Genomic DNA, 23,520 nt, shown 5'->3' with positions numbered 1-23,520 from the left:
AAAATGAGCTGATATACCGGCGCCGCGGCTCACTAGGCTAATCCTCCGCCTAGCGGCGCTGGCACACCAGGTTCTAGTCCCAGTCGGGGCGCCGGATTCTGTCCTGTTTGCCCCTCTTCCAGGCCAGCTCTCTGCTGTGGCCAAGGAGTGCAGTGGAGGAGGGCCCAAGTGCTTGGGCCCTGCACCCCATGGGAGACCAGGATAAGTACCCGGCTCCTGCCATCGGATCAGTGCTGTGCGCCGGCCGCAGCGCACCGGCCACAGCGGCCATTGGAGGGTGAACCAACGGCAAAGGAAGACCTTTCTCTCTGTCTCTCTCTCTCACTGTCCACTCTGCCTGTCAAAAAAATAAATAAAAAAATTTAAAAAAGGTATTTATTAAAAAAAAATTAGCTGAGTCCTCCTGATGGAGAAGTCATACAAAGAATTTCATGCCACTTATATTTTCCCAGTTTTCTCTTAGATGTGCTTATCTAAACCAAGAGCATCTTTAATGTAAACTTGTAGCTCAGTCTCTATTCCAGCTTGCCCACTTTGCCAAGTCTCTCAATCTGATCATCTTTCGCTAATTATATACCACACAATAGCCTAGCCTAGATAAATTACCTTGGATTTATCTTCACACAAATTGTGTATTTAGAAACTACCAACATAATTGTGAAATATTGTATATAAAGACTTTTAAGCCTGCCATATTTACTGGAAATGGCTGAACTGTGGGCTTACTCCAGAATCAGGGGAACTGTGATTTCAACATGACCGTTGCCACAGAGTGTACTGGCAACCTGATGTCCTTGTTTTCTGTGTCAAGTTTCCCACCCCTCTCCTTCCCCATCTCTCTCACACACATCTGAATAAGCCATACAAATTTTATAGGACAACATAATGTTTGTTTTACATCTTGTTCAGCATGCTTTTGTAAAGCTAAGCAAACACACCAAATTAAAATCCTTTGTATCCTGTGTGATTGTTTACTACTTTAACCTGGGACATCACTTACAAGCTTTATATTTTCTTTTTTAAAAATTTTAGTGTTTAATTCTTTTTTTGTTTCATTTACTTTTATTTATTTTCCCCCCAGAAACCTTTTATTTAAGGAATACAAACTTCATGAATATCATAATTACAACTTTAGGAACATAGTGATTCTTCCTACCATATCTGCCCTCCCACCCACACTCCTACCCCTCTCTCCTATTCCAGTTCTTATTTTTTACTAAAATCTATTTTCAATTAACTTTATACATACATGAATAAAAACTATTCCTCAACTGCCAAGACAAGGGCTGTTCAAAGTCATCGCATCTCAAAGTGTCATATTTGTTCATATTCTAGTATGCATTGTCAGCACTAAAGACAAATATATTTTTTAAAAAATTCTATAACAAATATAAATTTGTTCAGATTATTTGGAAAGAAACATTAATACTAAAAATATTAAAGATTCTCACTACAAAGATGAAATTGGCACAAGAATATTTCTGAGAATTGTCCTGATAAATTGCTCTAAATCTACATTATTGAAACTTTTCTGATTAATTTCATGTTGACATACTTCATCAGGGTAGTAAGGTTTATCCTGTCACTGTCATCACAAATAGATTTATTAATTTATAAATTATTAATAATTGAATAATTTATTTGGACAATGACTTTCAAAACTTGTGGATACTGGTGTTTAAATTTTACTTTGCAATTAAGATTATTTTATTGAAAATAAAAGACTATCCTGGTTTCTGAGTAATAAATGCTACTGTAATGGCATATTTTTGTAAAAAGGGCTGCCAATTTTCATTGTATTAACTACAACCTATTGTTTAATGGTCTGAATCATACATAAAATTTAAAAGATGCTTTAATAAAATTTAATTTTAATGTCATATCCATGCATCTATAAAATACAGATGACTTAACATTCCAATATGTTCCTGAAGTAATAGTAACCTGAATATTAGGTGGGCCTCACTTTCAAATACTATCTATTGAGAAATGATTTCCACAGAAACAGAGCAATATGCTGATTTTAGATGTACAGCATCTTGCAATAGCAAAAAAAAGGTATGAATTGCTAAAGAAGTGGTGTCCTTCACATTCTCTGAGGACATTGTCACATCTATAGTTGTTGTTTTTTTTTTTTTTTGACAGGCAGAGTTAGAAAGTGAGAGAGAGACAGACAAAGGTCTTCCTTCTGTTTGTTCACCCCCAAATGGCCACTACAGCCAGCGTGCTGCGCCGATCTGAAGCCAGGAGCCAGGTACTTCCTCCTGGTCTCCCATGCGGGTGCAGGGGCCCAAACACTTGGCCATCCTCCACTGCCTTCTTGGGCCACAGCAGAGAGCTGGACTGGAAGAGGAGCAGCCAGGACAGAATCCGGTGCTCTGACCGGGAATAGAACCCGGGATGCTGGCGCCGCAGGCGGAGGATTAGCCTAGTGTGCAGCGGCGCTGGCCCACATCTATAGTTTTTGACATCGGGATTTTGGGACTAGTTATGTCCACAGGAGATTGTACAATACACATTACTATCAAAATGTCATATGTCAAATTAATGTCTCCTTTATGTAGGAATAAATTGGTTGTGATAGAAAAAAATTTTTTCTATCTGCAGAAATACATTTTCTACTTTTTTTGACAGGCAGAGTGGACAGTGAGAGAGAGAGACAGAGAGAAAGGTCTTCCTTTGCCGTTGGTTCACCCTCCAATGGCCGCTGTGGCCGGTGCGCTGCGGCCGGCGCACCGCGCTGATCCGATGGCAGGAGCCAGGTACTTATCCTGGTCTCCCATGGGGTGCAGGGCCCAAGCACTTGGGCCATCCTCCACTGCATTCCCTGGCCACAGCAGAGAGCTGGCCTGGAAGAGGGGCAACTGGGACAGATTCCGTTGCCCTGACTGGGACTAGAACCCGGTGTGCCGGCATCACAAGGCGGAGGATTAGCCTAGTGAGCCGCGGCACCGGCCACGTTTTCTTTTTTAATGCAAGTATCTATTAATCCATCTATTTATTAAGGTAGGAAAAATACTTAAATATTTCACCTCTAGAAATGGAAGAAATGTGAAAATACATATATTGTCAATCATTTTATATTCTATATTGTTAGAGTTCTCTAAAATGGAGTGGTCTTGGCAGTAACTGAAGGATGGAATTTTTTCATCTTAAAAAGGGAAAATTAAGTAAGGGAGATTAAAATTTAAAAAAAATATTTTAGTTTTTGTGTATCAAGTAGCCAAAAGGTAAGAGGGACTTGAATTTCTCAGCTGTGTATTGAGTGAGTAACCTCCAAGGAACTCCTTAATCAAGCAGTTTATCATTCTCATGTTTGGCTTAATACTCTGATTTCATCAACATCACCCAAATTCACCCTACTGTGTACTGCATGTAGGCCTCTATTTTCTTACCATCTGTGCTCAATAACTTTGCACATTGTATGGAAATAATCATACTGAATATTAACTGCTGTGTTTTCTTGTGTATTCAGCTACATAGCACATGGAAAGGAAAACCATCAGGGTGTTACAACATTCATTCCTTCTCTGAAAAGGAGCTATGTGTTCCAGTGTAAGGGATCTTGCAAAGGAAATATTAAGAATTCAGTTTCAAAGTACATAAATACTCAGACAAAATACTTCAACACTGAACACTTGGAATTGTTTACCTAATTTTCAAAACAGAAAAAAATTATAGACATATGCATAGAAAAAGTACATTAAAATAAACTAATACATGATATTATTTGCTGAAGCTGCCAGTGTATAAGAGAACACATATGCCCTAAAATGAGGACATCAATCATTAAACACCAAATGATATAATCTGCTGGATAATATTCCTAAAGAAATATATTAACCATTAATTGGGCTACTATGATGGAATGTTTTACTTTCTACTGAAGAATTATATAGAAAGCACATGAACTAAAATCATACAGCTCAATAAACGTATACCATCCAAACAGCAAATATTCAACACAAAGATATAGAAGTTACAAGCCTTCTAGAAACAACCTAGGTGTCTTATTTCTATGACTATCTTACACCACAGATACAACATCTCACATAGCTTCTCATGTTTCAAAAATGAAAAAAGAGTGCAAGTCAATCTATAACGATACAATTAGAAGTAGTTATATATTATAATAGACCACAAAGACCTTATGAACCATGGAATATCTATCTTGGAAACTTGATAATTAAATAGATGAGGAAAGTGTGATAATATTTTAGCACAAATGGATTTCACTTCAGTGATTTTTGATATTAAATTTCAAAAAAACTCCTTTAATTCTACATTTTTTTCCATAAAAGCAGAAATGATGAAACAAGAAATGATATGGATCTAATATTGTAGGTGGCCTTGGGGAGTATCTCAATGAAGAAAAGGACATTATCATGACAATATCCTCAAATAAGCTGCTGAAAACATGAGCACAGAACCTAATATTAACCTGGGGCAGAGCACATGACATATGAATTCTGAAGATACTGATTTAACTACTCACCCTTCTTCTCTAAAGTGAAGGACCAGGTGCCTGCCCTTCTACCTCAGCAAAACATAACAGAAAGAAAAGCAAAGACATCCTCTTAGAAAATATTCAGCAGTAAAAGAACAAAGGTGACTGACATTGGTTCTATTGTCAATATTCAACATAGGCATTCAAAGTTTCCTTCTTTTACCACAACAGTAATGACTTTGAATACATATCATAATTACTTGCCCCTTGCAAATTTTGTAAATTTGCTAATTTTTACTCAATAACATGTTTCTTATATACAAATATTTATGTATAAGTTTCTGTTAAAGCAAAATGAAGCAACTCGAGTCAGTGAACACATTGGTTTATCATAAAATGCTAATGCCTGTTCTGAGACCAAGAAAAGGCATGTTTACAATGGTACATTGTTACTAGGGGATCACCAGGCTCTGAGAGTCTTATTTACCCTATTACAGAACCACTCATCTGGACCTCAGATTGACATCTGGAATGAGTCCCTCAGCATCCTCAGACACTTGTTCTCATCATCGATCCAGACAAGCACCCTCCCAGAAAATAAGTATTTCTATAAATAAGACTTCACAAAATAAATCTAACACATGAGTGAACAGTAAATTGTACAGTGGACATTTTTAGTACCTAAATAATGGAGCTCTCATACATATATATATATATATGGCACAAAAAATAGGATTTAGGTTATTTTAATAAAATTAGATAAAATCTAATTGAAAAATTTAAAACAAATTTTTAAATTTGGTCAACTAAAATTTTAAAGATTAAAATAAAAAATATGATTATAGTACAAATATGAGTAGAAACATTCATGTTCTGAGTTGCCAGATAAGGATAAAAAATCAATATTTAGCTCATTTGAAGTTCATTACAAGATTTTTTTCTCCTAACACAAAATGGTGAGAAAAGGAAATAGGTCAATGATAACCCAACTTATTTAGGTTGCCTCAAAAATAAAGGATTTTAAAATAGGTAGAAACAAAGTAGGGATACTCATGGGGAAATTTATCTGCCATAAAATTATTCTCTGTTGAGCCTCTGAAATAATAAACTCACAGACCTTGGAAGTTCTGATGTCATTGGTCATAGAACACACAAAGCATTTCAAAAGCAACAGAGTAGTTGCTCACCTGTGATCTCTGAAGTACAATAACTGATTCTAGCCTTTAACCTGTAGCAAAATAGCACAAAGAAAATAAGACATCAGAAAACACATCAATTTAATTAAAAATGAAATACATTGGTTCCATTATAATTATCATAAAGTCATTCCAGCACTTACAGTCCTTACCAGTAATGACCAGTTGTTTGATTTTTGTCACCTTTATCATTTCATTTATTTTCTCCTTGAATTCTTACAAATAGCCAATAATATCCTTTAAAAAGCTATCCAATAACTGACCCAGCAGTTGTCTCTTAAATGAGAAATTATAAAGTTGCATTCAAACAACAGAAGTTTTATTAAAATGCTACATGATATGAAAAATGAAAGGTACAGTATAGTGGTATTATGAGAGTATGAGCCAGTTCTGAAAGCATTATTTTTCTATTCGATGGACACACAGTTGACCATCATCGTCCTAAGATATTTGCTTATCTTTGATCCAGACAAGTCCACTTCTAATAATAATTCCCCATATCACACTAATAATCTAACATTTTTATCTCCTGTATTCAGCTCACAGTAGATAACAGAACAGGTGGACATTTGAGAGGGTTTCATTACAGGTATCAGTCACTCACTGGAAGAAAAAATAGCCACACTCATAGTGTATGAATGAGTAGATGTAATAAAGGCCAGAGTTCACTAGTCTAATGGTATTTTTGGAATTTTTTAAATCACCAATGGTAGAGAATGGCATACTTCTTGCTGGTGGAACATTAAGAAATACACAATAGAGCTAAAAAATAAGTCAAGAAATCCATGCTAACCATGTTTGAGTATGAAGACTAAAGACACTAAGTATAGAATAAAATAATTTTAAAATGTTCTTAGATTCAGATAGAAAGTTTCTTCCCACCTAGCCCAAATTAGAATTGTAACCTCATCCCTAAATCTAATGACTTTCCAAATCTTGTTGCGAAGACTGTAACTTATTTTGGGCTTCATCATCATTCTGTTGAGCCTAATTTTTACATCATTACATTTCCACACACATCCACTTAATTTTGTAAACACTTACCAGAATTACATCCTTAAAGCACGATTCAAAGGGATGGGAGACCAGTTAGATTCACTGAAGTATATCTGAGTTATAGTAGTTGTATAAGTAGCAACATCACAAAGGGTACTCTTCTCCATTAGTCTTTATCTGGAAGCAAACAGATAGGACAATAGGAATTGGACTAAAAGTGCTCTAATATTACTTAATGAAATTCTGCAAAAATGTGAATATTTTTGGAGAGGATTCCACTAAGCAGACCAATCGTTTATGATCAGAAAATCCATCAGGGGTTGGCATTGTGGTGCAGTGAGTTAACCTGCTGCCTCTGATGCTGGCATCTCATATGAGCACTGACTGAAGACCTGGCTGCTCCACTTCCAATCCAGCTCCCTGCTAATAGCCTGTGAGAACAGCAGAAGGTGGCCCAAGTACTTGGGCCCATGCCTACACCCACATGGGAGACCCGGATAAAGCTCCTGGCTTTGACCTGGACCAGCCCTAGCTGTTACAACCATTTGGAGAGCGAATGAATAGATGGAAGATCTCTCTCTCTCTCTCTCTCTTCCCCTCCCTGTTTTCCTCTTTCCCTCCCTCCCTCTCCATCCCCAACTCTTCTTTCAAAAAATGACTGATTTATTTATTTGAATGGCAGAGTTAGAGAGAGGAAGGAAGAGACAGAGAGAAAGAGAAGTCTTCCATCCGCTGGTTCACTCCCCAGATGGCTGCAACAGCTGGGGCTGGGCCAGGCTGAAGCCAGGAACTTCTTCTGGGTCTCCCACATGGGTGAAGGGCACAGCACTTGGGCCATGCTCTGCTGCCTTCCCAGGTTCATTAACAGGGAGCTGGATCAGAAGTGGAACAACCAGGACTCAAACTGGTGCCCATATGGGATACAAGAGCAGCTGGCAGAGCTTTAACCATCTACACATCAGTGCTGGCCCCAACTCTGCCTTTCAAATAAATAAATAAATCTTTAAAAAAAGAAAATTCATAATGGTACTCATGGTGACTGAATTTGTGAACCTAAACCTTTCAAATTCCATACTAATAATAATTTTCCTCATTTTTAAAATTTATTTGACAGATAGACAGTGAGAGAGACAGAGAGAAAGGTCTTCCTTCCGTTGGTTCACCCCCCAAATGGCCTCTTCGGCTGGCACGCTGCACTGATCCGAAGCCAGGCGCCAGGTGCTTCCTCCTGGTCTCCCACGCGGGTGCAGGGGCCCAAGCACCTGGGCCATCCTCCACTGTCTTCCCAGGCCACAGCAGAGAGCCGGACTGGAAGAGGAGCAACCGGGACTAGAACCTAGCACCCATATGGGATGCCGGCACCACAGGCGGAGGATTAACCAAGTGAGCCACAGCGCCAGCCGATTTTCCCTATTTGTAATATACACTTTATTATTCTGACAACAGTGGTGTCGCATGATGTTCAGGAGATGAAATTTGGGTATTGATTTAGCCACATTATTTGATTTTAAGCTTCAGAGGCAAAGCACATACTGAATTCTCACATTTCCCTTCTTTATGATGGTCCTACAGTTACGGAAATTTCACTAGCAACAGCACATAGTGCAACACTGTTAGAATCTCACAATAATATAAAAAAAATTTTGTATAGTCAGGCATATGCACTCAAATGAAATATTAAATATTGGACTGGGTAACACTGAGTCAAAAATTCTATACTGTTCAATAAGAATATTTGAGAAAATGATGTTTATGTCAATCAGAAAAATTCATATTGATATTCAAGTGCAACAAGCAGGAGGACATGTTTGGGGACCCTGGTGTGGCTTTCAGTACATCAAGGTATCCAGCCTCAAAAACCCAAAGTCCTCTTCCACCAAAGTCACTAGAATGAATTTGTATAATCTCAGTAAACATGACTTTTAAGTCATCATCTCTCAAAACAAAGTCTCATCATGGACCCAAAACAGAATAACCTGTGACTCTGGACATGGGTCTCTGATGCTACTGGGGGTGAGAATCGTTTTTCTGCCAAAGGCCATTTGGATATTTATAACATCACTCACGGGCCACACAAAATTATCAACTAAATATTAGCTTGCTGTAGATTTATTGTATTTTTTTAAATATTTATTTATTTATTTTATTTTTATTATTATTTTTTTTTTGACAGGCAGAGTGGACAGAGAGAGAGAGAGAAAGGTCTTCCTTTTGCTGTTGGTTCACCCTCCAATGGCCGCCGCGGCCAGCGCGCTGATCCGATGGCAGGAGCCAGGAGCCAGGTGCTTCTCCTGATCTCCCATGGGGTGCAGGGCCCAAGCACCTGGGCCATCCTCCACTGCACTCCCGGGCCACAGCAGAGAGCTGGCCTGGAAGAGGGGCAACCGGGACAGAATCCGGCGCCCCGACTGGGACTAGAACCTGGTGTGCCGGCGCCGCTAGGCGGAGGATTAGCCTATTGAGCCGCGGCGCCGGCAGATTTATTGTATTTAAAGTCAGCCTGTGGTTGCCTCAGCTGGGCCAGACCAAATGGTTTTGTGGGCCAGAGATGACCTGCGGGCCAGATGTTCCCCACCCCCGCACTAGGTAGGTAAGATGATTCCTTTTCCAAGGTAGCAGCAGAGTCAATGCATTCACTGTTGAGCACTTGGCCAACAGGCATCGCCCCCGGGGCACAAGAACCAACAGGAATTTGCCTGCAGTAGCATTAAGTGGGTCAAAAAGAGTAGGATAAGTGCCAAAACAGAGTACTGTCCTGGTGTCGGGATGGTGGCTCACACAGGGATATCTTCAGTAAAATGAAGTGAGCAGTCCTGAAAAGGGACTCTTGTTGATGGCTGGGGACAGTGAGTCCAATATGTGGGAAATACAGGGTCGATGATTCACTTGTTGGGGAAAGATATTTGGGCTGTGTCGGGCCTTAAGTCAAAACATCCCACTACTCCTTTCTGATTCAGCAAACCAGTAAAAACACCAAGACAAAGGTCAAACAGGGAACCGTGGCTGCTGTCTATGGCCAAAAAGAATGTTAGGCAAGGGGCTCTCCTAGGGGAGACATGTGAATATCCATTCCCAGGTGAACTCAATGATCAGACAAGGTCTTAACCATACATGCTCCAGTTAGTTCAGGTTTTTTGCCAGAGACTTTTTGTCACCATAGTCCACTCTAAAATAAGTACTACAAGCACAACAGATGATAAGGCAAAAATACTGACTTTGGAGAAAATACTTTTGTCTTTCACATTGTGGACAAGACATTCCTACTGGGGAGATGAAAGGCTGGTTCAGGACATTTCTATCTTGTACCATAGACAATTAGGGTAAAAACTGCTTGTTTTGTTTAAAATTAAGCTTTGTGTATCAGTCAAAAATGGAGAGGGTAATATATCAACATGATTGATGTACTTGTGACTAAGAGAAGCAGTCAAAACACAATCCTGAATGACAAGATGCCCTCAGAGGTTTCCCCTGATTTAGAGTTATCCACCAACCAACCCTGGGAAGATCATGGGCTGCATGCAAAACACAGAGCTGAGGGAAAAAGAGGCATCCCCATGGTGGGGACTCACTTTTATGGGGCCCAAACACTAATTTCTATTGCCAACAATAGCCAGGAACTGGATCCCCTGTATTACTAAATATCTACCCAAAGTCCAAAGGCATTCTAAATCACCTGAAGCCAAAAATGACTAAGAGAACACAGGCCTTATATGGAACTCATTTGAGAGGGCCTTAATTGCCTGGGCCCCAGAAAAAATTTTGTTGATTAGCTGCTGACCGGGGCAGGTGTTCAGGTACAGTGTGATTGGCCTCAGAAACCAATTTCAGGTCATCTACTCAGACTACCTACGCCCCTGCCCAAACTCAGACCCATGACAGGCACTCACCTGGGACTATGAGTCTGAGGGTGCCACACCAGGGGGCATGTCTCACTGAAAGACACAAAGGGATGAAGAGCTGAGGAGAGAGCTGCTAGCATGGCCTCACCTCTGCCAGGGTGAGGTGTACAACACGCCCAAGAAGGAAAGAGCTTGGGCGGATCACACACCAGCAGCCCCTCATGCCTGAGAACTGCATCCTGGTCTGGGGGGCCTCAAGGTCTCCAGTCCCCAGGGTCTCATCCCCTGAGAGACATGTGGAGCCCCCAGGGCCTGCTTGCACCACAGTCACTAGGCTGGGCCTCAGTGCAATCCTACTGAGCATGATTTTTAAGTTCACATCTCTCTTCGAGACAGTATGAGGTCTCATCATTGACCCAACCCCAGGACCCACACCATGGGATCCCATTGGTGCTGTCCTACCTCCAGGGCCCAGAGAGATTGGCTTACCTCAGGCAGTCTCAGATGTTTCCTTCTGCCAGTGGAGCTGGCAGCACCAGCTCATAGGCCGCTGGAGCTTTGACCACAGCCCTCGCCCCTGGGGAAGTGGAAACCACAAGGGCTTCCTCTGCTGACATCACCTGTGGGACAGGGAGGGGGTTGGGTGTAAACAGACAGCAGAAGCCAGCTTGGGGTATATACACTGGTTCCAGAGTGTGCTTTCACCCCATCAGCCAAGGTGAGGCTTTCCAAGTGGGCATCCATGTTGGCATGGTGGATTGGACAAGCTCTCCCCACCTCACCCACAAACTGCTGAGCCTGTTGAGGCTCACCTGCGCTGCGTCACCCTGCCTGGAGGGGCTACCCCCACTGCTCCTTTCTACCCCCTTACCTTAAGCTCCTGGCCAGGACCCAGGCAGGACCACCAAGCACTGGCATGGTCTTGGCAGTCTTGGCCCCACAGGACTGGTCACGTGAGACACATCAAGGAGGCCCCCATGGTGCCCTGGGCCTAACATGGCTTACCCACCAGGCTGGGGCACTCGGGTGCAGGTACATGCACATACTATATCCTGGAAGCTTTCCTTATAGTGTCGTTCCCCACCCCAGTCCTGCATGCATTCCCAAGATCGGGCATGGGTTATGTGCTGAAAGCAGGCTTCACCATGGCTGACCCCTTCCCATGGAACCCTGGTACTTCTCCCCTCCCCTAGAAGTGAGAGCCATGGCCCAGGAGGTGAACTGGCATGATTGCTGGGCTCAACTCTGAAATTCACCTGTTTCACTAAATATTGGCAGCACCTGCCTGAGGAAGGGGCGTGCAGAGCGAGCTCCTTCAGGCTCCCTGGCTTGGGGCACTCAAGTCAAGGGTCCAAACCTGCCTGATCAGGCACTGGTCAGAGTGTCCCTAATACTTAGGATCAACCTTCCACACAACCCACATGAAGCTCCCAGGCTACCTGACATGGGCACAGCTGGCTGCCCTGCCAAGCCTTACTCCCTGTGTGGGTTTGTGACCTGGGCCTCCTACACAATCTCAGACCCCCCAATCCCCCCCACGAATCCAAAGACCTGATCCCAAGTCCACATACCACACACTTCTGCCCACAGAAGCAAGGCAACCCAGAGCTGTTGCAGCCCACACACAGGCCAAGAGGCAGCACTGGCCCCTGTGACCCTTCTCTTAGGAACTGTTTCTATCCCTCACTAGGCCCCTGCACTAGGCCAGGGTTTCAGGCAAGGCATTCTGGGCTTCAGAGCCCAAAGGGAACACAGCTCACCCAGGAGCACTGTCTGAGGCTGCCTTTCTGTGGCTCTGTGGGTCCAGCCCTCTGGTTCACTTTGGGTGACCTGCCCGGATCCCATACTCTGCCCCCAACAGGCCTTATGAAGCCTGCCATCCTCTGACCTGGGATCCTGGCTACCACATCTCACTAAAAGGCACAAGGGGATGAAGGAAGCTGGGGAAGGAGCCCCCAGTGCAGCCCTGCCCCTCGGCCATCAGGGAGCACACACAGCCCAAGGTAGAAGGAGCTTGGGCTGCCCCTGTGTAACTGAAATGAAGGCATCGTCCCTTCCCTTTTCATATTTAGGGTGGCACGGGCCATCTGCAGGTGTTGTAAACTACCTGTGACTACTGAATAATAATGTTTGCCTGGGAAGTGAAGAACCCTACTCAAAAGAGGTGATTTGGAAACAGATTCACACTGCTGCAGAGAAGGTGTACAGCATCAATTGCACACAGCTGAGCCCCATTATCAAGAAGACTCCAACCAGATGGACCATCAACAGAACAAAGTCCAAGAATCTGACTAATCACCAGCTCACTTAGCTTATTGTTCTCCATCTCATCCTGCAGCTACCACTTTCCTTTAAAAGCCCTCTTTTCTGACCCTCAGGGCAGGAGAGAGCAGTGTGGATCAAGAGGTCTTTCTTTCTGCTGCCATGCTGCCTACCTGAAATCATTTCTTTCCTCTGACCAACTCTTCAATCTGATGACTAGAGCAGCAAGGTCCTGAATATATGTCCAGAAATACATGGAATAATGGCAGCTCATGCATGGGCTGCAACAAGCTCCCTATGCAGCTGTCCTACCTGCAAGGAAGCCCAGAGCACTTGCAGCCCATACAGGATGAATGGTGACTCTAGGAACCGTTTCCATTTCCTCACTCAGCCCCAGAATGAGAGCAGGAGCTCAAGGAAAGTTTGCATGGCCTCAGAGCCCAGCAGCACAGCTAATGCAGGAGTACTGCCCGAAGCTGCCTTCCTGTGGCTCCTGGGGTCCATCCTTCAGGCTCACTTCAACTGACTCACACAACCCCCTGCTCCCCTGCCCAGGCTTCATGACTCCCCACCAACCACTCGCTAGGGACCCGGGGTGCAAGGATGCCCTGCTGGGCAACCCCTGAAAGACACAAAGAGACAAAAGGAGCTGAAGGAGCCCCCCACTGCAGCTCTGCAACTCCAAGAGTAGGGAGCACACACCAAGCCCAAGGAGGAAGGAGTTTGGGTGGATCCTGCATGAGCAGCCACTTATACCTGGGGACTATGCCCTGGCTAGGGGAGCCATGAGGTTTCCAGTCCCTAGGGTCTCCTTCTGTGGAAGGCACATGGGGGTCCTCTTACACCATTGTCACTAGGCTGGGCCTTGGTGTAATCCTATTGAGCATGATTTTTAAGTCATCATCTCTCTTCGAGACAGTATGAGGTCTCATCATCAACCCAACCACAGGAACCATATCACAGGATCCCTGAGCTCTTAGACCCACCTCAAGGGCCCAGATGGATTGGCTTACCATAGGCAGTTCCATACATTTATTTTGTCAATGAGGCTGGCACCACCAGCTCATGGGCCACTGGAGACTTGATATAATCTGTGGGACAAGAAGAGGGATGGGTGTGAACAAACTGCAGGAGCAGGCTCAAAGTGCACTGGTTCCACTTATGCTTTCGACCCCTTGGCCCAGGTGAGGCTTCTCAGGCAGTCAGCCCAGCTGGCGTGGCGGGTTAGGCAAGCTCCACCCACCGTGCCCATGAACTCCTGGGCCTATTGGTTATGGGGCCAGAGTGGTCCAATCGGACCCTATGGCCCTTAGGAAAGGGTTACTATCACCGCTCTTTCTTGTCCCCAAAACACAGGGCCCGGCTGGGACCCATTCTGGACAAGCATGCACTGGCACAGCCCCACAAAACCTCCCACCCTGCCTCGGTTGCTCCACGGCCAGGGCCTCCTACTGCAATAGCTGATAGTAGAGGAGAGCAATTCCTGGCCAATGACTAAAATGTTCTAGCTGATCTGGCCAATGCACTAAGATGTTACAGCTCGCTTGAGCCTCAATAACTTGCTTCAGCCATGAAGTCTCAAACAATTGAACAAACTGAGAAGGTAATTTTTAGCAAGACTATTATTGAAAAGAGCAGAGAGAGAAAGAGCAGAGGGAAAACTCCCAGGAAAGCAGCTGGGAGGGTTGTTTTCCAGAAGGAAAAAGCCCCTGGAGGGATGTGACCTAAGGGCTTTCTGTCCACTGGAAAGTTTGTACAATTTTGCTTAAGAAAAGCATTTTTTTTTATATGGTGAGCTCATCCTGCCTTCTTATCTCCCATTTCTCAAATTTAGTTGTGACTTCTATGGGGCAGGAACAAGTTCTATCTGTTGGGAGGAGTTGAGTGTCTTTCCCATACTCCCAAGTTGGTCACAGACAGCTCCAGCCATGTGGCCTTCTGGGTAACTTTGGCACCAGTATCTGCTTTTCTCCCTACTAATCAATGACAATTTTTTTGACAGGCAGAGTTAGACAGTGAGAGAGAGAGAGAGTTATAGACAGTGAGAGAGAGACAGAAAGAAAGGTCTTCCTTCCATTGGTTCACTACCCTAATGGCCTCCACGGCCGGCACTGCGCCGATCCGAAGCCAGGAGCTGGGTGCTTCCTCTCGGTCTCCCATGCGGGTGCAGGGACCCAAACACTTGGGCCATCCTCCACTGCCCTCCTGGGCTACAGCAGAGAGCTGGACTGGAAGAGGAGCAACCAGAACTAGTACCCGGCACCCTAACCAGGACTAGAACCCAGGGTGCTGGTGCCGCAGGCAGAGGATTAACCTAGCGAGCCGTGGCCCCAGCCCTAATGACAATTTTTAAATGTCTTTTTTATTATTACACTTGTTTTTACCTTAGCTAGGCAAAGAAAATATTTTGCATTACAGGAGGGGCACCTTTGTTCTATGTTTTTTATCAGTTTATCAGTTTATCAGTACCATATCTGAGACTCCCCCCAACACACACATCCCAGCACAGAGATCTCATTCCCAGTGTCCCCACACTTGTGGCCACATCAGCAAGACAAACCAGAGCCACTGCAGCCCACACAGAATGGCAATGATGGCCCATGTGACCCTTCTCTAAGCAACAGTTTCCATTCTTTGCTCAGCACCTGCACCTCAGGGGTGCAGGCAAGGGGTTCTGGGCTTCAGAGCTCAAAAGGGCACACAGATCACACAGGAGCACTGCCCAAGGCTGCCTTCCTGTGTCTCCATGCGCCCACTCCTCTGGTTTGCTGCAGCTCACCAGTCTAGACCTCCTGCACCCCTGTGTAGGACTCATGACCCCCACCTTCCACTCACCTGGGACCCAGGGCTCAAGGGAGATGCGCTGGGTAACTTGTCACACTGTAAGACAGAAGGGGATGAAAGGAGCTGAGGAAGGAGTCCCCAACATGGCCCCACAACTTCTACAGCAGGGAGCACACACTAAGCCCAAGGAGGAAAGATCTTAGAATGTATCCTGCATGAGCAACCTCTCCTGCCTGCGGACCTCATCCTTGCCTGGGGAGCCAAAAAGTCTACAGTCCCCAGATTCTCCATGGAAGGCACATGTGCACCCTGGGATCCTCTTGCACCACTGCCACTAGGCTGGGTCTCAGCGTAATCCTATTGAGCATGATTTTTAAGTCATCATCTCTCTTTGAGACAGTATGAGGTCTCATCATCGACACAACCCCAGGAACTACATGGCAGGATCCCATTGGCACAAACCTCCCTCTAGAACCCAGAGGGTTTGGCTTACCACAACTGTTGCGGTCATTTCCTTCACCAAAGGGGCTGGCACCACCAGCTCATGGGCTTCCAGGTCTTGACAACAGCCCTTGCCCCTGGGGCAGGGGATCCCATTGGAGCTTCCTTTGATGACATTATCTATGGGACAGGGATGGGGATGGATGTGAACAGGCAGCAGGGGCAGGTAGGGTAAGTATTTCCAGGCATACTTTGGCCCGATTGGCCCAGCTGAGACTTCCAAGGAGGCCACACTGTAGGCATGGTGGATTAGCAAGCTCTGCCTACCTTGCCTGTGAACTGCTGGGCCTGTTGGTAACTGGGCCAAGAGGGCAACTTGGCCCAGGTCCCACTGTCAGAAGAGGCTTCCCCCACTGCTCCATCCTGCACCTGTGACCCAGGTCCTGGCTGGGACATGGGATGGACTAACAAGTGCTGAAACAGCCTTGGAATCAGAAGACCAATGACATGAGACACAACCAAGGAGGCTCCCTTGGGGCCTAGCCCCCCAAACCCCGCACAGTGCCTCGGTGTGGTCTCAGCCCAGGTCTCCCAGTGAATCTGACCCCTGCCTTGCTCAGAAACCTGATCCCCACTGTCTGTCCAAGTCTGGTCACATGAGCAAGGCATGGAGAACTGCTGTAGCCCACTTAGAACAAATGGGGGCACTGGCTCATTGGTACCTTTCCAATCCTCACCTTGTCCCCAAACCAGGCCAGGAGTCCTGGTAAGGTGTTCTGCACTTCAGAGTCCAAAGGAGTCTGAGGCTGCCTTTCTGTGTCATTAGGAATCTACCTGCCCGGCTCCAATGTGGTTTCCCACCCATACCACCTGTTGCCCAGCACAGGCCCAATGACACCTTCCAAACCACTCACCTGGAACCCCAGTTTCAAAGGTGTTCTGCTGGGCAGCTCATCGAACTGAAAGACACAAGGGTATGAAAGGATCTAATCAAGAAGTCCCAGGTCCCAGGCATGGCCCTGCATCTTGTATAACAGGGAGCACACACCAAGCTCAAGGAAGAAGGAGTTGAGGAGCATGAGCAGCCCCTTCTGCCTGTAGACCCCATCTTGGCCTGGGGTTCAAAAGGTCTCTAGTTCCCAGGGTTTCCTCCCCTGGAAAGCACCTGGTTACCCCAAATTCCCCTTGTACCACTGTCACTAGGCTGGGCCTCAGCGTAATCCTATTGAGCATGATTTTTAAGTCATCATCTCTCTTCTAGACAGTGTGAGGTCTCATCATCGACCCAACCCAGTTACTACAGGACAGAAAGCATCTAGTAGCATCCCACATGCAAACCTGTGATGGATTTCCTTACCTTGGGCAGTCACGGACATTGCCTTCTCCAACAAGGCTGGTACCACCACCTCATGGCCTCACAGCTCTGCACAGGGGAAGTGGAAACCCTGGGGGTTTTCTTTAGTTACATCATCTGTGGGACAGGGAAGGGGACAGCTGTGAAAAGACAGCAGGTCCAGGTAGAGTACACTGGTTTCAGGCATGCTTGACTCCATTAGCCCAGGTGAGGCTTCCTATAAGTCCTCCCTGTAGTGCTCTGGATTGACAGCTCTGCCACCTTACCTGTGAACTGCTGGGCCTTTGGTCACTAGGCCAAGAGGGCCACTCAAGCTGCTCCTACTGCCAGAAGCAGTATCCTCCACTCCCAACTCTGTCCCCAAGACCCAGGTCCTGGCCAGAACCAAGGCTGAAATAGCAAGCTCTGACACAGTCTTGATACTTGAAGACCAATGAGATGAGAGACACGCAAGGAGGCCCCCATGGGGCCACAGACCTGGCAACATGGCCTCCTACTCCAGGCCAGGGCACTAAGGGACAGATGCAGGCACACACTGGATTCTGGGAGTTCAGTCTGGGTTCCCAGGAGAAATATTCTTCCTATGGTCACTGCCGACTGCAGTCACAAATCCCAAAGATTGGGTACAGGTTTGGTGTTGGACCATGGCCAAGTCCTTCAGTGGGATCTTGGAACCTCCCAGGGAGGAGAGGAAGCCCAGGCCCAGATGGGGCTTTGGCATCCTTGCTGTGCTCAACTCAGGCTGAGGCCAATCCATGTGGCCTGGGAACACAAGGCCCTGGCCTAGACAAGTGGTAGGGATGGAACACGTTAGCACCACAAACAAGTGCCATGGCCAGTGTCTTGGCATCACCCTACTGGGAAGCAGCCAGAGCATTCCTGCAGCCGAGGCTCCAGCCACCCTGTGATCCCTGTGCAGCTCCCAGGCTGCCATACACCTGCAGAGCAGGCTGCTCCGCCAAACCTCCCTCACTGCTTTGTGAGGTCTTCAGCCCATGACTTCTATAGTATCTGAGCCCTGATACCCAGTATCTGCTCACTTGTGGTCAAATTAGCAAGGCTACCCAGAGCCCCTGCAGCTTACTTAGGGCAACTGGGGGCACTGGCCCCATGTGACCCCCACCTCCTGAATTCATTGCCATCTCTCAGTTGTCCCTTACACCAGACCAGGGGTTCAGGAAAAGTGTTCTGTATCTCAGGGCCCGAAGGGGCACAGCTTGCTTTGGAGCACAGTCTGAAGCTGCCTCCCTGTGTCTCTGTGGGTCCAGCCCTCAGGCTTGCATTGGGTGACCTGCCCTGACACTCAGCTCCTCCCCAGAGGCCCCCATGATACACTCCATCCACTCACCTGGGTTCTGGGACACAAGGATGAACCACCAGGCAGCACACCACACTGAAAGAGACAAGGGGATGAAAGGAACTGAAGAAGGAGCCTGCAGCAGGGCCCTCAACTCAGTCATTAGGGAGCACACATCAAGCCCAAGGAGGAAGAAGCTTGAGTAGATCCTGTAGGACCAACTGAACCCGACTGGGGATAGCATCCTGGCCTGGGGTTCTCCAGTCCCCACATTCTCCCCTGGAAGACTCATGTGCACCCTGGGATCCTCTTGCACCACTGTCACTAGGCTGGGCCTCAGCGTAATCCTATTGAGCATGATTTTTAAGTCATCATCTCTCTTCAAGACAGTATGAGGTCTCATCATCGACCCAACCTCAGGACCATACCATGGGATCCCACTGGCTGTGTCCCTTCTTCAGGGGGATTGCCTTACCTTGGGCAGTCAGGTATGTTTCCTATACCAGTGGAGCTGGCACCATCAGCTTTTGGGCCACTAGGGACTTTTCCACAGCCCTTCCCTCTGGGTCACTGGAACCCATAGGGGCTTTCTCTGCTGATATCTGTGGGATAGGAAGGGGGTCTGGTGTGAGCAGAAAGCAGAAGCAGGCTCCGAGTATACTTGTTCCAGAGCACAGTATGGCCCCATTGTCCCAGGAAGCCACCCCTCTAGGAGTGGGAGGTCAGGAAAGGTCTGCCCAGCTCACCCGCGAGCTGCTTTGTCTGTTGGTTAAGGGGACAGAGAGGCCCACTTGGGCTTGATCACCCTGCCTGCCTTTAGGGGCTACCCCCCACTGTTCCTTTCTGTGCCTGACCTCAGGGTCCCGCCCAGGACCCAGGCAGGACAACTAAGAGCTAGCTCACCTTGGCCCGGAGGCCCAGTCCATTAGATGCAACAAAGGAGGCTCCCGTGGGGCCCTGAGCCTAACATAGCATTCCTACCAGGCCAGGGCACTCAGGTGCAAGCTGCATGCAACACACTGCATCCTAGGAGCTCAGGATATGCCAGCTAGAGATAATCACTCCTAGGGTTAATGCCCACTACAAACTGTACACATCCCAAACATGGGGTACAGACATCAGGCTGGACATGGCCCACTCCTCCCATGGGGAATTGGTTCCTCCCGTGGACGAGCAGGAACCCAGGCCCAGGAGGGTCCCTGACATAGTTGCTGGGCTTAACTCATTTGGAAGCCAAGCCAAGTGGCCTTTGAATGCCAACCCATGGACAAGGCAAGCTGTGAGGATGCATGGTCTGGCATCAACCTGCAGCTGTCCTTGCCTGTGGCACTTAAGTAAGATGTTGGCACCCCCACTGAACAGGCACTGGCTGGAACATCCCTACCACCTAGGCTCAAGTGTCCTTGGGGCCCAGGTGAAGCTCTCAGGCTGTTCAGCACCTGCAGAGCTGGGTGCCACACCAAACCTCCCCCCACCACTGGCCCTGCCTCAGTATGTTCCAGGGCCAGGGCCTCATAAGGAATCTGAGCTTTATCCCTGCACAGAGACCTGATCACCAGTTTATGCACCCTTTTGGCCATACCAGAAAGCCAGAATAGAGCCCCTGCAGCCAACACTGGCCCTATGTGACCCCTCTATCAGGAACTGTTTCTATTCCTTGCTTGGCCCCTATACCATACCAGTGGTTCAGGCAAGGCATTCTACACCTGAGATGACAAAGGGGCACAGCTCACCAAAGTGCAATGCCTGATACTGCCTTTCTGAAACTCTGTGGGTCCTCTCCTCGGGTTCACTTTGGGTGACCTGTTCTCCCCAACATGCCTCATGACCCCAGTCATCCACTCACCTGGGAACTGGGGAGCAAGGGTACTCTGGCAGGCAGCAAGGATCACTGAAAGACAAAATGGGATGGAAAGAGCACCCAGTGTGGCCCCAGTGTCGGCCAGCAGGGAGCACACATCAACCCCAAGGAGGAAGGAGCTTTTGTGAATCCTGCACGAGCAGCCACTCCTGCCTAAGGACTGTGTCCTTTCTTGGGCAGCCTTGAGGCCTCTAGTCCCAGGGTCTCCTCCCATGGAAGGCACTTGGTTACCCCAAGGTCCTCGTACTGTATTGTCACCAGGCTGGGCCTCAGCGTAATCCTATTGAGCATGATTTTTAAGTCATCATCTCTCTTCAAGACAGTATGAGGTCTCATCATTGACCCAACCCCAGGAATAACACCACAGGAAGACCCTGGTGCCCTCCAACTTCAAGAATCCTGATGGATTGGCTTACCTTGGGCATCAGGGACATTTCCTTCACCAATGAGACTTGCAGTACCAGCTCATGGGGTATTAGGGCCTCAACGGCAGCCCTTGCCCACAGGCTACTGGACTCCACAGGGGCTTCACTTTTCCAATATCTGAGGGACAGCGTGGGGATAGGGTGTGAATGCATAGCAGGGGCAGGCAAGGAAGGGTACACTGGTTCTAGAGCTCAGTCGACCCAGGTGAGGCTACCAGGGTACCACCCCTGAAGACATCCTGGTTCTGGAAAAATCTTCCTGCCTTGCTGGAAAACCACTGGGTCTGTTGGTCACTGACCAGATAGGACCACTCTGACTGGGTTAGCTTGTCCAACACAGCTAACCCTACTGCTTCTTCATCCCCTATGATCTAGGTCCTGACCAATATCCAGGTTAGGCATACAAACACAGACCTGACCTTGTGTGGAGGACCAGTGGCACGAGTTGCATCCAAAGATTCCCCAGTCAGTACCTGGGCCTACATCCAGGTCACAGCACTCAGGTGCAGGCTGTGTGCACACACTACATTCTGGGAGCTCAGGCTGTGCACCGTGGAGACAACTTCCTCCCATAGTTGCTGCCCACCACAGTCCTATACGCATCCCAAAGATGAGAAAAGGGATTCACCCTGGACTATGGCACACTCTCTCATGAGGCCTTGGTGCACCCTGTGTAGGAGTGGGAGCCGGGGATCAGGAGGGGCCCAAGCATCCTTAATGGGCTCAACTTCCATCTGAAGCCCATGCATGTGGCAGGGGACCCCCAGGCCTTGGTTGAGGCAGGAAGCAGGGATGGGGCATGCTGGGCACCACTGTACAGGTACCCTGGCTTGGGTGTCAACCTGTTTGACCAAGCACTGGCCAGAAGGTCCCTAAGTCCTAGGGTCCACGACCCTGTGACCCTCGTGAAAATCCCAGGTTGCTAGGTACCAACAGAGCTGGATCCCCTGCCAAACCTCCCTCCCTGCTGTGAGATCTTCAGCCAGAGCCTCCTACTAAATTTAAAACCAGCTCCTGCACAGAGTCCAGATCTCATGTCTGCCCTCTTCCAGCTATTTCATCAAGGCAACCCAGAGATAATTCTGCTACTTAAGATAAGCGAGGGCACAGGCTCCACGTGAACCACTCACCCTAGAACTGCTGCCATCCTTGCTTGCTCCAGCTGCTGGCCAGGGTGTCAGATAAGGAGATCTGGACCTCAGAGCCCAAGGAAACACAGCTCACTAGGAGCGCTGCCCTAAGCTGCCTTCCTGTGTATGGGTCCGTCCTCAGGTTTGCATCAAGGGACTCACCCAGAACCCCTGCTGCCCCACATGGGCCAATGACACACTCCATCCACTAACCTGGAACCTGGTGTAAACCAGCCTGGCAACTCTTCTCACTGAAATACAGCAAGGGGCAAATGGACCTGAGAGAGAATCCTCCAGCATGGCCCTGCATCTCAGACAGCAGCAAGCCTATACCACACCCATGGAAGATGGAGCTTGGGTTGGGAGTGCCTCAAGAGCTCCAGCCTTCAGGGTCTCTTCCCTTGGAAGGCACATGATTACTCCAAGGTCCTCTTGCACCACTGTCACTAGGCTGGGCCTCAGTGTAATCCTATTGAGCACGATTTTTAAGTCATCATCTCTCTTTGAGATAGCATGAGGTCTCATTATTGACCCAAGCCCAGGAACCACACAACAGGAACCCCCTGGCAACATCCCACCTCTAGGGCACAGGTGGATTGGCTTACCTCAGGCAGCCCTGGAACTTTTTTTCCAAAGCGGCTGGCAGACGCAGCTCATTGGCTTCTGGGGCCCTTACCAGAGCCATTGCCCCCTGAGACTGGACTCCACTGAACTTCCTTTGGTGACATCATCTGTGGGATAGGGAGGGGGACTGGTGTGTACAGACAGCTAGGCAGGCCAGTTTACACTGGTTCTGGGGGATGCTTTGGCCCTGTAGGCTCAGGTGAGGCTATCCAAGAGCCCACTCCTGTAGCTGTGGTGGGTCACTCAAGTTCCACCCATCTGGCCTGAAAACTGCTGGGCATTGTGGTTACTGGGACAGAGAAATCCACCTGGATAGGATCGTTGTGCTGGAAGTGCCTACCCCCACTGCTCCTTCCTGCCTCTGAGACCCAGGTCCTGGGAAGGAACCATACTGGACAGGGAAACAATGACTTGGCTTAAGCATCAGAGGACCATTTCAGAAAGACATACCCAAGGAGCTCCCCATGTGGCCTAGGATCATTGCCCACTGCAGTAACATACACATCCCAAAGATTGGATACAGGCATGGGGATAGGCCATGGCCCAGTCCTCCAGTAGGGACTGAGAGCCCCCCATGGAGAAGAAGCAGCCCAGACACAGGAGGGGACTTGGCAACTTTTTGGGTTCAACTGAGGCTGAAGCCCTCAGATGTGGGCTTCAAACACCAGCCTGGCTGAGGCATGTGGCGGGATGGGGTGTATATGAAACCAACTTACAGGTGCCATGACCCATGGGTTGATATCCCCTAATTTGCACTGATCAGAGCATTCCTGCAGCTTAGGCTCCAGCGGCTCCATGGCCCACATGAAGCTGCAAGGCTCAGCGTACCTGCAGAGCTGGCTGGCCCACCAAACCTCCTTTGCT

General features: G+C 47.6%; 1 long non-coding RNA gene, 8 other non-coding genes and 1 pseudogene across 12 annotated transcripts in view; all 10 read right to left on the bottom strand.

Annotated features, from left to right (window-relative positions):
* Positions 1 to 4,956: 4,956 nt before the first annotated feature.
* Positions 4,957 to 5,023, bottom strand: LOC127484065 (small nucleolar RNA SNORD109A). Its single transcript, XR_007910844.1, has one exon. It is a non-coding gene; the product is annotated as a small nucleolar RNA SNORD109A (small nucleolar RNA).
* Positions 5,024 to 8,531: 3,508 nt separating this feature from the next.
* On the bottom strand, positions 8,532 to 8,602 carry LOC127483989 (small nucleolar RNA SNORD115; annotated as a pseudogene).
* A 2,213-nt stretch (positions 8,603 to 10,815) lies between these two features.
* LOC127483948 (small nucleolar RNA SNORD115) lies at positions 10,816 to 10,896 on the bottom strand. The gene has a single exon (XR_007910739.1). It is a non-coding gene; the product is annotated as a small nucleolar RNA SNORD115 (small nucleolar RNA).
* Positions 10,897 to 10,967: 71 nt separating this feature from the next.
* The window catches only part of LOC103351271 (uncharacterized), a 159,936-nt gene continuing 147,383 nt past the window's right edge, over positions 10,968 to 23,520 (bottom strand). For all 4 annotated transcript variants that reach the window (XR_016217283.1, XR_016217289.1, XR_016217288.1 and 1 more), the window contains 11 exons: positions 22,638 to 22,763; positions 20,894 to 21,020; positions 20,463 to 20,507; positions 19,092 to 19,218; positions 18,668 to 18,712; positions 17,323 to 17,436; positions 16,880 to 16,924; positions 16,018 to 16,145; positions 15,576 to 15,620; positions 13,754 to 13,831; positions 10,968 to 11,098 (listed from right to left, as the gene is read on the bottom strand). This is a non-coding gene — a long non-coding RNA (uncharacterized LOC103351271). The remainder of the gene's footprint in view (positions 11,099 to 13,753; positions 13,832 to 15,575; positions 15,621 to 16,017; positions 16,146 to 16,879; positions 16,925 to 17,322; positions 17,437 to 18,667; positions 18,713 to 19,091; positions 19,219 to 20,462; positions 20,508 to 20,893; positions 21,021 to 22,637; positions 22,764 to 23,520) is intronic.
* On the bottom strand, positions 13,601 to 13,681 carry LOC127483927 (small nucleolar RNA SNORD115). Its single transcript, XR_007910718.1, has one exon. It is a non-coding gene; the product is annotated as a small nucleolar RNA SNORD115 (small nucleolar RNA).
* Positions 15,866 to 15,946, bottom strand: LOC127483941 (small nucleolar RNA SNORD115). The gene has a single exon (XR_007910732.1). It is a non-coding gene; the product is annotated as a small nucleolar RNA SNORD115 (small nucleolar RNA).
* Positions 17,172 to 17,252, bottom strand: LOC127483923 (small nucleolar RNA SNORD115). The gene has a single exon (XR_007910714.1). It is a non-coding gene; the product is annotated as a small nucleolar RNA SNORD115 (small nucleolar RNA).
* On the bottom strand, positions 18,948 to 19,028 carry LOC127483897 (small nucleolar RNA SNORD115). Its single transcript, XR_007910688.1, has one exon. It is a non-coding gene; the product is annotated as a small nucleolar RNA SNORD115 (small nucleolar RNA).
* LOC127483893 (small nucleolar RNA SNORD115) lies at positions 20,742 to 20,822 on the bottom strand. The gene has a single exon (XR_007910684.1). It is a non-coding gene; the product is annotated as a small nucleolar RNA SNORD115 (small nucleolar RNA).
* On the bottom strand, positions 22,486 to 22,566 carry LOC127483945 (small nucleolar RNA SNORD115). The gene has a single exon (XR_007910736.1). It is a non-coding gene; the product is annotated as a small nucleolar RNA SNORD115 (small nucleolar RNA).

The sequence above is a fragment of the Oryctolagus cuniculus genome, chromosome 12, assembly GCF_051225735.1.
Source record: "Oryctolagus cuniculus isolate XC-2025 breed Fujian yellow rabbit chromosome 12, ASM5122573v1, whole genome shotgun sequence".
In the NCBI taxonomy this organism is placed as follows: domain Eukaryota; kingdom Metazoa; phylum Chordata; class Mammalia; order Lagomorpha; family Leporidae; genus Oryctolagus; species Oryctolagus cuniculus.
This window is presented reverse-complemented; position numbering and strand designations above follow the sequence as displayed.